At 39.4% G+C, this 10,350-nt stretch overlaps 1 long non-coding RNA gene across 1 annotated transcript in view; it reads left to right on the top strand.

Moving 5' to 3' along the window:
* Nucleotides 1-8,939: 8,939 nt before the first annotated feature.
* LOC103601389 overlaps nucleotides 8,940-10,350 on the top strand; it is a 28,663-nt gene continuing 27,252 nt past the window's right edge. Inside the window, exon 1 of the long non-coding RNA XR_551452.1 lies at nucleotides 8,940-8,958. This is a non-coding gene — a long non-coding RNA (uncharacterized LOC103601389). The remainder of the gene's footprint in view (nucleotides 8,959-10,350) is intronic.

Raw genomic sequence — 10,350 nt, 5'->3', positions numbered from 1 at the left:
GAAAAATAACTCTTTTATTGATAAAATTAATGCTGCTTTCAGATAGTACTGTACTTGTGAAATAAAGCCAGAATTAAGGTCATCCCTAAAATAAATGTGTTGGACATGGATGCATAACACTTTGCTAATAGGTTAGAAAGCCTAGAAGTGTTTCTATTTCTTTAAATCTTTAAATAGGAACCTTATACAGTAGCAAAGATGAATTAACATATATAAATTCCTTGCTCCAAAATAAAAAGATTCAAGGCCCTAGGTTGTGAAGATTAATGAGATAACCTATGCAAAAACCCTTAGCCCTGTGCATGCCACTTACGAAATGCTTAACCAAGTAAGGCAAAAAGATGTGAAGAGGCGTTTCCTAGAAGGGAAATCTTGAATGGCCAATCAACATATGAGAAGATGCACAATCTTACTAGTAGTCAGAGAGCTGAAAATGAAAACCACAATGAGATACCACTTTATAACTCTCAGATTGGCGTAAAGGAATAAAAAATCATATAACAACACATGCTGGCAAGGATATGTTATATATTGCTGGCGGGATTTAAGTTGGTGTAATTACTATGGAAAAAAATTAGGAATTACTTCAGAAAGTTGAAGAATGTGAATATCCAGCTGCCACTTGTAGCTGCATGTCCTAGACAAACTTTTGCACAGTGCACCAGTAGACATGACCAAGGAGGCTCACCATATCACTGTCCATAAGAGCGAAAAATGGAAACAACCCAAATGCTCATTAATAGTAGAAAGAATAATCTTTAAGAAAGTTAATTGGGAGGCCATTAAGTAAACTGAGATGGCTCCAGTGCCTTGGGTTCCTACTAAGCAAACTGAAACTCAACTCAGTGTAAACAGTAAAAAGATTTTGTTAGAGTGAAGTGTTACTTTTTTTTTTAATTTTTATTTTTTAAAAAGATGACTGGTAAGGGGATCCTAACCCCTGTCTTGGTGTTGTCAGCACCACACTCTCCCAAGTGAGCCACAGGCCAGCCCAGAGTGCAGTGTTATAACACCAAGGTCAAAGGTTCCGATCCCCTCACCAGCCAGCCACCAAAAAACAAAACAAAACAAAAAACAGTGAAACAAAACTTAAATGTAACTAATTAGAAACTGCCAGCTTATCTCTAACTTTCCACTTTAACCAATCAAATATTTTCTTTATCTTGCTTCTGGGAACATCTTGTAAAAGCTTTCTCCTCAAACCCCCTCAGCAGAGCCCTAAACCACTTGTCGTCTGGTGCTGCTCAATTCATGACTCGCTGAATGCTCAAATACAGTGTAAAATTTTAATGTGTCTGAGTTTATTTTTTAATAAGTTATTTTGGGCTGGCGGGTTAGCTCAGTTGGTTAGAGCGCTGGGTTGTAACACCAAAGTCTAGGGTTCAGATCCCCGTACTGGGCAGCCAGCAAAAACCAGAGTTTTATGTGGTGGAATGTCATATAACAATGAAAATGAAGGTTCTACAGCCTCACACATCATTATGAATGAATTCACAGACATCAGAGAGGAACACATGCAACATGAAAAGCACACAATGAAAACACGAGTTATTTAAGAACACATATATGTACCAGAAAACTGAAGGAAATAAGAGAGTAAGTTCAAAATTCAGGGTAACAATTATATTTGGGTAATGAAGGAGATGTGACTGAGATTGGGCAGTACAAGGAATTTCAAATGTATTTTAATGTTGGATGCTGACTTCATTTTTTTTATATAATTTTTTAAACTGTACATGTACTAGGGCCAGCCTGTGGCTCACTGGGGGAGCGTGGTGCTGACAACATTAAGATCCCCTTACCGGTCATCTTTTGAAAAAAAAAAAATGTACATGTACTTTATATGTATTCATTAATATGTATGTATATGATATAATTCATAAACCAACTTTTAAGAAATATATGGATAGCTGTATTATTTTAAAATATGGAAGAAAAGAAAGAAAAATTAAAAATTTGTACAAACCCATAACCTTTGGTATTCTTTTTGGAATATTTGAATTCATTCTTTTTTCAAAGCATGTTGAGGCTTTTCCTTTCATCCTTTTTTCATATGTGTGTGTATTTTTATTTTATTTACTTTTTTGGCAGCTGGCTGGTATGGGGATCCAAACCCAGGACCTTGGTGTTATAAGGCTGCACTCTAACCAACTGAGCTAACTGGCCAGCTCTGGGCCGGCCCGTGGCTCACTCGGGAGAGTGCGGTGCTGATAACACCAAGGCCCCGGGTTCGGATCCCACATAGGGATGGCCGGTTCGCTCACTGGCTGAGCGTGGTGCTGACAACACCAAGTCAAGGGTTAAGATCCCCTTACCGGTCATCTTTTAAAAAAAAAAAAAAAAAAAAAAAAAGACTGGCCAGCTCTATGTGTGCATATTTTTAAATAATTGTAATCATAGTCTGTGTACACTTTAGTATCTTGCTTTTTCTCTCAATTATCCATGTTGCTATGGTCTTCATAACCATAACTAGTAGTTTTGCAATAATCTGTTATATCAAGTAGATAGTCTGCTTAGCTATTTTCATATTATTGAACAATTAAATTGTATGCTTTTTTATTATTCTGCTTTCCAGTTTTCCTCCTCTTTTGGATAATTTCCATATGAAAAACTTCTAACAGAAGAATTGCAAGGTCAAAGTGTTTGAAGATTTGTAAAGTCTTCAGACATGTGTGTAATAAAATTTCTGTAGCCAAAAGTATATCACCATTCAGACATACTCCCATCATTTCAAATTCAGACTTTCTAAAATAGAACTCATTATCTCTTTCTAAACCATCTCCCTGCTTCCATTTCCTATATTAGAGGCGATAGAAATATCAGGAACCTAACCTGGCCAAACTCCTGCTCCTAATTCCTAGAAATACGCTCACAGCAGAGAGAACGCCCTAAAAGGCCTGCTCCCTCAAGGGCCTAGATATTCTGTGATGTACTTTTGGAAATTCCACTAATATTTTCAAGAATTTGTAGAACTGTGGTGATTGTGCTAATACACACACACACACACACACACACACACACACCCCACATCGCCTCCCTTAATTAACATCATCATTGTTATTATTTGAAGGCTGTAATTAGCTTTATTTATACAGTATATTTTTAAAATTATAAAGCACTATATATTCATTATAGAAAGCGACAAACAAATCCCTCCTAAAAAAACACACAAAAATTTCACAACCTTAAAAATCACAATTCCAGTTGGTTAGGGTGAGCCTTGTAACACCAGGGTCACAGATCAGATCCCCCTGCCCACCAGCCACCAAAAAAACCCCCACCACAATTCTGTACCCTAGAGAAAACTACTATAAACATTGGCATATAGACTTTTAAACTCTCATCTGTGACTATATAAGTACTCACATTTTTTCTCCTTCACTAAAATGGGTTTATACTATAAAGACCATTTTTCTTTTTTTTTGCTTTGTCTTTGGCAGCTAGCCGATATGGGGATCTGAACCCTGGGCGTTGGTGTTGTCTGTACCACTTTCTACCAACTGAGCTAACCAGTCACCCGCTGTAGACACTCTTTAGTAACGGCTCTTCTTACTTGACAATCTCCCACATCGGTTAATCCTGACTAATTCCTATACAGCACTCTGTACATGCCAGGCCCTACTCTAAGACTTTACACATGTCAACACATAAATCCTTCTCATAACCACACCACGAGGTGGGTAGGATTATTATCACCTCCATTTTATAGATGTGGAGATGAGGCGCAGAGAGGAACAACAACTCACCCAGGACCGCGTGGCTGGTAAAAAGCAGAGCTAGGCTTCAAGCCCAGGTGGTTTGCCTCCAGCGGCTGGTCTTCTAAACCAAACCTGGCCCGTTTGGAGAACTAAATTGTTTACTGCTTCCGCCTTCTAGAAATTCTCCTCTAGCTTTTTACTTCTTCCTATCTATTTTCCCATTGAAGGAAGCATGTACCATACTAAAGTTTTTTAGCTTCACCTACCAATCTATAACTCTTTCCTGTTGTTCAAAGCTGGACACTTTGTCATTTTTTTTTTTTTTTTACTCCATCCTCTGCCCACATCTTATCAGTTTCTTGCATTATCTATCTTAATGGCACCATTAATCCTGTCACTCAAACCAGAAATGTGAGTGTCATCTTTTCCTCATCTCCACCTCCACTGCCAATTCAGTTATCAAGTTCTCTCATCTACACAGTTCTCAGATCTCTGCCTTCATCTCCAACCTTGTCACCACTAGCATATTTTAGGTCCTCAGTCTCGGACTCTTGGGATCACCTTCTAATTACTCTTCCCATCTCCGATCTCTCTCTTCATTTTTCCTCTCTATCCTCTTTTGCAGCCAGTAATCTTTCTAAAATGAAATCCAACCTTGTTCTTTTCTGAGAAATCTTAAATGGCTCCCTGTTGTTTTCAGAATAAAAAGCACACTCTAGGGCTGGCCCGTTAGATTTGTAACACCAAGGTCAAGGATTCAGATCCCCACACCGGCCAGCTGTCAAGAAAAAAAAATGGCACACTCTTTCTCATAGACGAAGGTATTTTAACACTTTCATAATCAATACTAACAACTAACACTTCGTCAGCACTTATTATGGGTCAGGCAGCATTCAAGATGCTTTACATTTATTAACTTGTCCTCACCACAACCCTGTAAGGAGACATTACTACGATTATGTGCTTGGCCCATAGTAGATGCTCAATGAATACCATTGCATGAACACAGTCCTCTTTTACAGACAGGGAAATGAGGACTGGGACATTAAGTTACCCAAGATTTCATAGCTAGTAAATGGTAAAGAAGTTACACAGGCTAGTCTGACTACAGGGCCTACAAATGTTGTCCATTATATCCCAAGGCTCTTTAAAATCACAGCATAACCTACTTTTCTGGCTTCATCTCCAGATACTTCTTGTTGTTTTTTTTTTTTTTTGCGACTGGTAAGGGGATCACAACCCTTGGCTTGGTGTCATCTGCACCACGCTCAGCCAGTGAGCGCACCAGCCATCCCTATATAGGATCTGAACCCGCGGCCTCGGCGCTCCCGGGTTCGGCCCTCCGGATACTCCTTAGTGTCCATCTTCTACCTTAGTGACTGTTCTCTGAATTTACCACCCTGGTTTATACTTCCCCACCTTTACTCGGGCTCTCTGACCAGGAATGCCTTTCTCTTTGTTCTTGGTCAGGTGAGCTGTTTTCAGTTTTCAATACAAAACTTTCTAATGACACATGTGGGAAGCCGTCCTTGATCCTGTGGCAGAATTACTCACACCGTCTCCTTTCGCTCCCACAGTACTTTATAATTACAGCCAGTCTAACGCTATATTATGGTATTTGTGTGTTTGCGTCTCTCCAGGTTGTGTTCTCCTTCAGGGCAGAGACTGGATTTCATTCATGTTTGTGTCCCCAGCCTGGCATATAATCAGGATTCAATTAATGTTAAATGAATGAATAAATGAATGTCTTTGATTTGACTTTCCAAAAGATACAGCAAATATTTCTTTGAGAGTGCATTTCTTATAATCACTTTTCTACAGAAGCTAAGGGCATAAGATTAAATCTTAATTTAGCAAAGGCCTTTGGTAAGAAACTATTTCAATACCAACACAGAATCTTGCTTTCTGACTTTAGTTGATACAAGGGTGTCAAGGAAAAGTTACAAAGACAAATCTTCAGTGCACTTAGACGGAGTAGGCTGAACAAATAAATGTGAATTGTTTGTTGCTACTAGCAATCTAGGGAATAAAACGTAGGGAATTTAAAGGCCAGAAATGTCTCAAAGTCTTTCATTTATCATTTAAATTTTATTATCAAAAGAGTTGGGAATACATAAAAAAAAAATTACCAGGTACCTATGCTAAATGTGTTTTTATGACTTCTAGTTTGAATGCCTTCTCAAAAACATTAAGGACTTCAAGTCCCTTATTGTAGACGATGTGTCATCTCTTCTTTGTCTATGAGATGTTGATAACAGCAAGTTCAGTTTCTGAGACCAGTCATTTGGTAAGTTATTCCGATCCTTGGGTTTCTGGAAATTGTTAATTCCTGCCAACCTGTCTTACTAACTACTAGCTTCGAGAGAGATGCATCTGACTCACCATCAAATCCAGAGGTTAGGCCATCCTCTTCATTGTTATCCTGGTATAATACTTGACAATTATTTCAATATTATTTTCAGTGACTTAGGTTAAGTCTTTCCACCTTTTTCCTCCCCAGCTTTCTCTGCGTAAACAAAAATATCAGTTGAAAAACTATCAACAAACTTCTCTTAATTCCATTCCACAAATGTGGCCCAAAGCCATATTTTTTTTTATCAACTTCGATGATAAGAATAAAAGTTTGGAAAGAACTATATGGCAGGGATTTCTCCTAGCTATTTGTCACTGCTTAGTCAGCAAACAAGCTTCTTGCCAAAAAGGAGCCAGGTTAATAAGAACAGTCAGGTTATGGGTACAGGAGCATCACAGAAATGCCAACATACAGACAGACAGGAGTCATCATCTGAGCCAATCGAATTGTTGAGTTGTAACTGTTTAAAGACTAGTGAGCTAGAGAGATTCAAGATTTGGAGAGAGAGGATGATTCATAGCACAAAGCCCAAGAGAATTGGCATGGGGTATGTGATCCACAGCATAGGTGGAAAAAAATAGCCTTAATAGGAGAAAGGAAGGGTGTTATTTTAGAGTCAGGAAGTCAGGGGAGTTTCTTTTAAAGAATTCTGTTTTCTCTGAAGTTGGAGGTGAGGTCATTCTTGGAGGGAGAGCAGGGGGGGTCAGAGGTCTGTGGAGGTTTAAAGTGGCTGTTGAGGGTAAGGGGAACCACTCCCTTAGCCTGGCAGCCCTGAGGGGCCCCTTGTATTGTTATTAACTATAATTGCCTCAAACTTTTTTTAAAATGAATTTTATCCAGACATCCCTGGTTGTATCCAGGTGGGTTATCTGGAGCCCCATTCACCCTCTGCCTGCTTCACACACCCCACCCCACCCAGCAGCCCCTGGGGCCCTTCCATTTGACCCCAGAACTCCTCAGAACACAGTTTAAATATCACTACTATCCAAGTTTTGAGACTGAAAAAAAATTTATATCAAATGAACACAAGTGCAGTCTTGCTCTTGATAAGATGCTGGGTCATGTGTTTTCTGTCAAAGTCATGATATCATTTTCAGAGCACATGTCTATATTTTCCACAGTGGATATGTATCACATTTATACTGCATTCTTTTTTTTTTTTTTAAAGATGACCGGTAAGGGGATCTTAACCCTTGACTTGGTGTTGTCAGCACCACGCTCAGCCAGTGAGCAACCGGCCATCCCTATATGGGATCCGAACCCGTGGCCTTGGTGTTATCAGCACCACACTCTCCCGAGTGAGCCACGGGCTGGGCCCATTTTTACTGCATTCTAACTGGAGTCAGAAATGAAGTTGATTCTGGATTCAGGTCAATTATGCATTAAAACCTACCAAAAGAGCTAGCATGCAGGAAATACCAAGGACATGTCTCCATCGTTGTGGGAAAGAAGCAGGTAGAATTCATTTTCTGTGTCTGTCCTGTCTCCTTATTTAACAATTAGAAAATAAGACTAGGGCTAGCTGGTTAGTTTAGTTGGTTAGAGGTCGGCCTTAGTAACACCAGTTTGGATCCCTGTACCAGACAGCCACAAAAAAGAAAAAAAAATTTTTTTTATGTAAACGTATGATCAGAGAGGCCTAAGTAACTGGGAAAACTCAGAAGCTCTTTCCCCCCAAAAATAGATGTATCTGACTAGACAAGAGGACAAACAATAACAACAACAAAAAAGGCACAAAACTATAATAAAGGTCAAAAGACTGGGGAAAATATTTGTAATACATATGATAGAACAAGAGTTAATACTACTACAAATTGATAAAGAAAAGGGCTGGCCGATTAGCTCACTTGGTCTGAATGTGGTGTTGATAACACCAAGGTCAAGGGTTTGGATCCCCACACCCACTAACTGCCCCCCCCAAAAAGAAAAAAAAACAAGCAAACCAAGAGAAAGGGAGGCAAAGAATACAAACAAGCAATCCACAGAAGAGAAAATCCAAGTGGTCAAAAATACAAAAACAGTAGTCAGGAAAATTTAAATAACTATGAAATAACCTATGCTGGAAAAGAACTGTGGAAATGGCACCCCATATTTATGGGGGGGGTGTATTACTACTGCCTTTAAAAAAATAATCTAGCAATATTTATAAAATAAAAAATAAGATTAACATACAAATACACATATACTTTGTATTCTAACTTTTTTTTTTTTTNGATGATAAGAATAAAAGTTTGGAAAGAACTATATGGCAGGGATTTCTCCTAGCTATTTGTCACTGCTTAGTCAGCAAACAAGCTTCTTGCCAAAAAGGAGCCAGGTTAATAAGAACAGTCAGGTTATGGGTACAGGAGCATCACAGAAATGCCAACATACAGACAGACAGGAGTCATCATCTGAGCCAATCGAATTGTTGAGTTGTAACTGTTTAAAGACTAGTGAGCTAGAGAGATTCAAGATTTGGAGAGAGAGGATGATTCATAGCACAAAGCCCAAGAGAATTGGCATGGGGTATGTGATCCACAGCATAGGTGGAAAAAAATAGCCTTAATAGGAGAAAGGAAGGGTGTTATTTTAGAGTCAGGAAGTCAGGGGAGTTTCTTTTAAAGAATTCTGTTTTCTCTGAAGTTGGAGGTGAGGTCATTCTTGGAGGGAGAGCAGGGGGGGTCAGAGGTCTGTGGAGGTTTAAAGTGGCTGTTGAGGGTAAGGGGAACCACTCCCTTAGCCTGGCAGCCCTGAGGGGCCCCTTGTAGGTAGTACTGCATGAAGGCAAAGAACCACAGTCAAAGTGATGGGCCAAGAGCAACAGGCCAGAGAAGAAAGAAATGAAGGCAGAAGGAACATGCCCAAAGGGAGAGAGAAGATGGGGTCAAAGAACTAGGTATGAGGAGCAACTGCGGAAAGGGCAAGGTGAGAGAAAAGTTTGGTTAGAGGGTGTCCAAGATATCATTTTAAGTTTGATAAACAGTATCAGCTTGAAATGAAATGAGTTATACTGCAATTTTATAATCCTGCATTTCAGCATTCGCTGTATTTATAGATTATAGTTTTTGAGCTTTTTAAAAATGTTTAATTTATTTTTTGTTAAAAAGAATACTGTAAGACTCAATGAATAAACGGGGAAAAAAGAAGCATGTTTTTATTTTATTTTACTATAAATTGACCAGTTATAGGTGTGTATATTTATGTGGTACGAAGTGATGTTACAATACATGTTTACAATGTGGAATGATTAAAGTGAGCTAATGAACATATCCATCACCTCAAATACTTATTTTTTGTGGTAAGAACATTTGAAATTGGGCTGGCCCATGGCTCACTTGGGAGAGTGTGGTGCTGATAACACCAAGGCCATGGGTTNACCCGGGGCCTTGGTGTTATCAGCACCGCACTCTACCGAGTGAGCCACGGGCCGGCCTTGTATTCTAACTTTTTAAAAATTTTTAAATCTATAGAAAAGTTGCAAAAATAATGCAATGAACATACCCTTTAAGTAGAGTCACCAATTATTAACTTTTTTTTTTCTTCTTTTGACTCTTGCTGGTTTGGGGATCTGAACCCTTGACCTTGGTGTTACAATACCACTTTCTAACCAACTGAGCTAACTGGCCAGCCCCAATATTTTTATCTTGAGGTCCGGGTGTGTCAGAGTCAATTAAAAATTAAATGGAATCAAACTGTATGCTCTGCCTGAAACAAACCATTAAGATTGATGGTTCTATTTGGCAATGGCCAAGCCCTGTGAGGGCAGGGAGTTTGCCTCATGCATAACTATATCTCTAGTGCCTAGAACACTGCCTGGCACATAGAAGGCTTTCAGTAAATGTTTCTTGAATCTGTAAGTGAATGAATTGAGTAAATGAATGAATGAATATGAAATTATTTGCATTCTTATGTGTACCCTTTATTTTCCATTCAGGTAAATATCTAACTCAGTTGTTCTTAGCTGAATAAAATTTCATTTAGAAATATGTGTTCTGGGGCTGGCCCGGTGGCGCACTGCGCTAGTGCGCCGCTTGTGAAGCGCGGCAGCGCTCCCGCCGAGGGTTTGGATCCCACATACAGACCGGTTCCTGCTCACTGGCTGAGCGAGGCGCGGGGGCAACACCGAGGGTTGCGATCCCGTTGCCGGTCCTGGTCCGGTACGGGGGTGACACTGAGGGTTGCGATCCGTTGCCGGACACGGAAAAAAGACAGAAAAAAAAAGAAATATGTGTTCTGAAGTAAAAACTATGAATTCTGACATGATAATTGGTGCCTAGCAGAAATAGTAATTGAAAGGCACTGGCCAGTTAGCTCATT

This window comes from Galeopterus variegatus, unplaced genomic scaffold, assembly GCF_000696425.1.
Source record: "Galeopterus variegatus unplaced genomic scaffold, G_variegatus-3.0.2 Scaffold3715, whole genome shotgun sequence".
Taxonomy (NCBI): domain Eukaryota; kingdom Metazoa; phylum Chordata; class Mammalia; order Dermoptera; family Cynocephalidae; genus Galeopterus; species Galeopterus variegatus.
The sequence above is the reverse complement of the archived record's forward strand: the minus strand, read 5'-3'. Positions and strand labels throughout refer to the sequence as shown.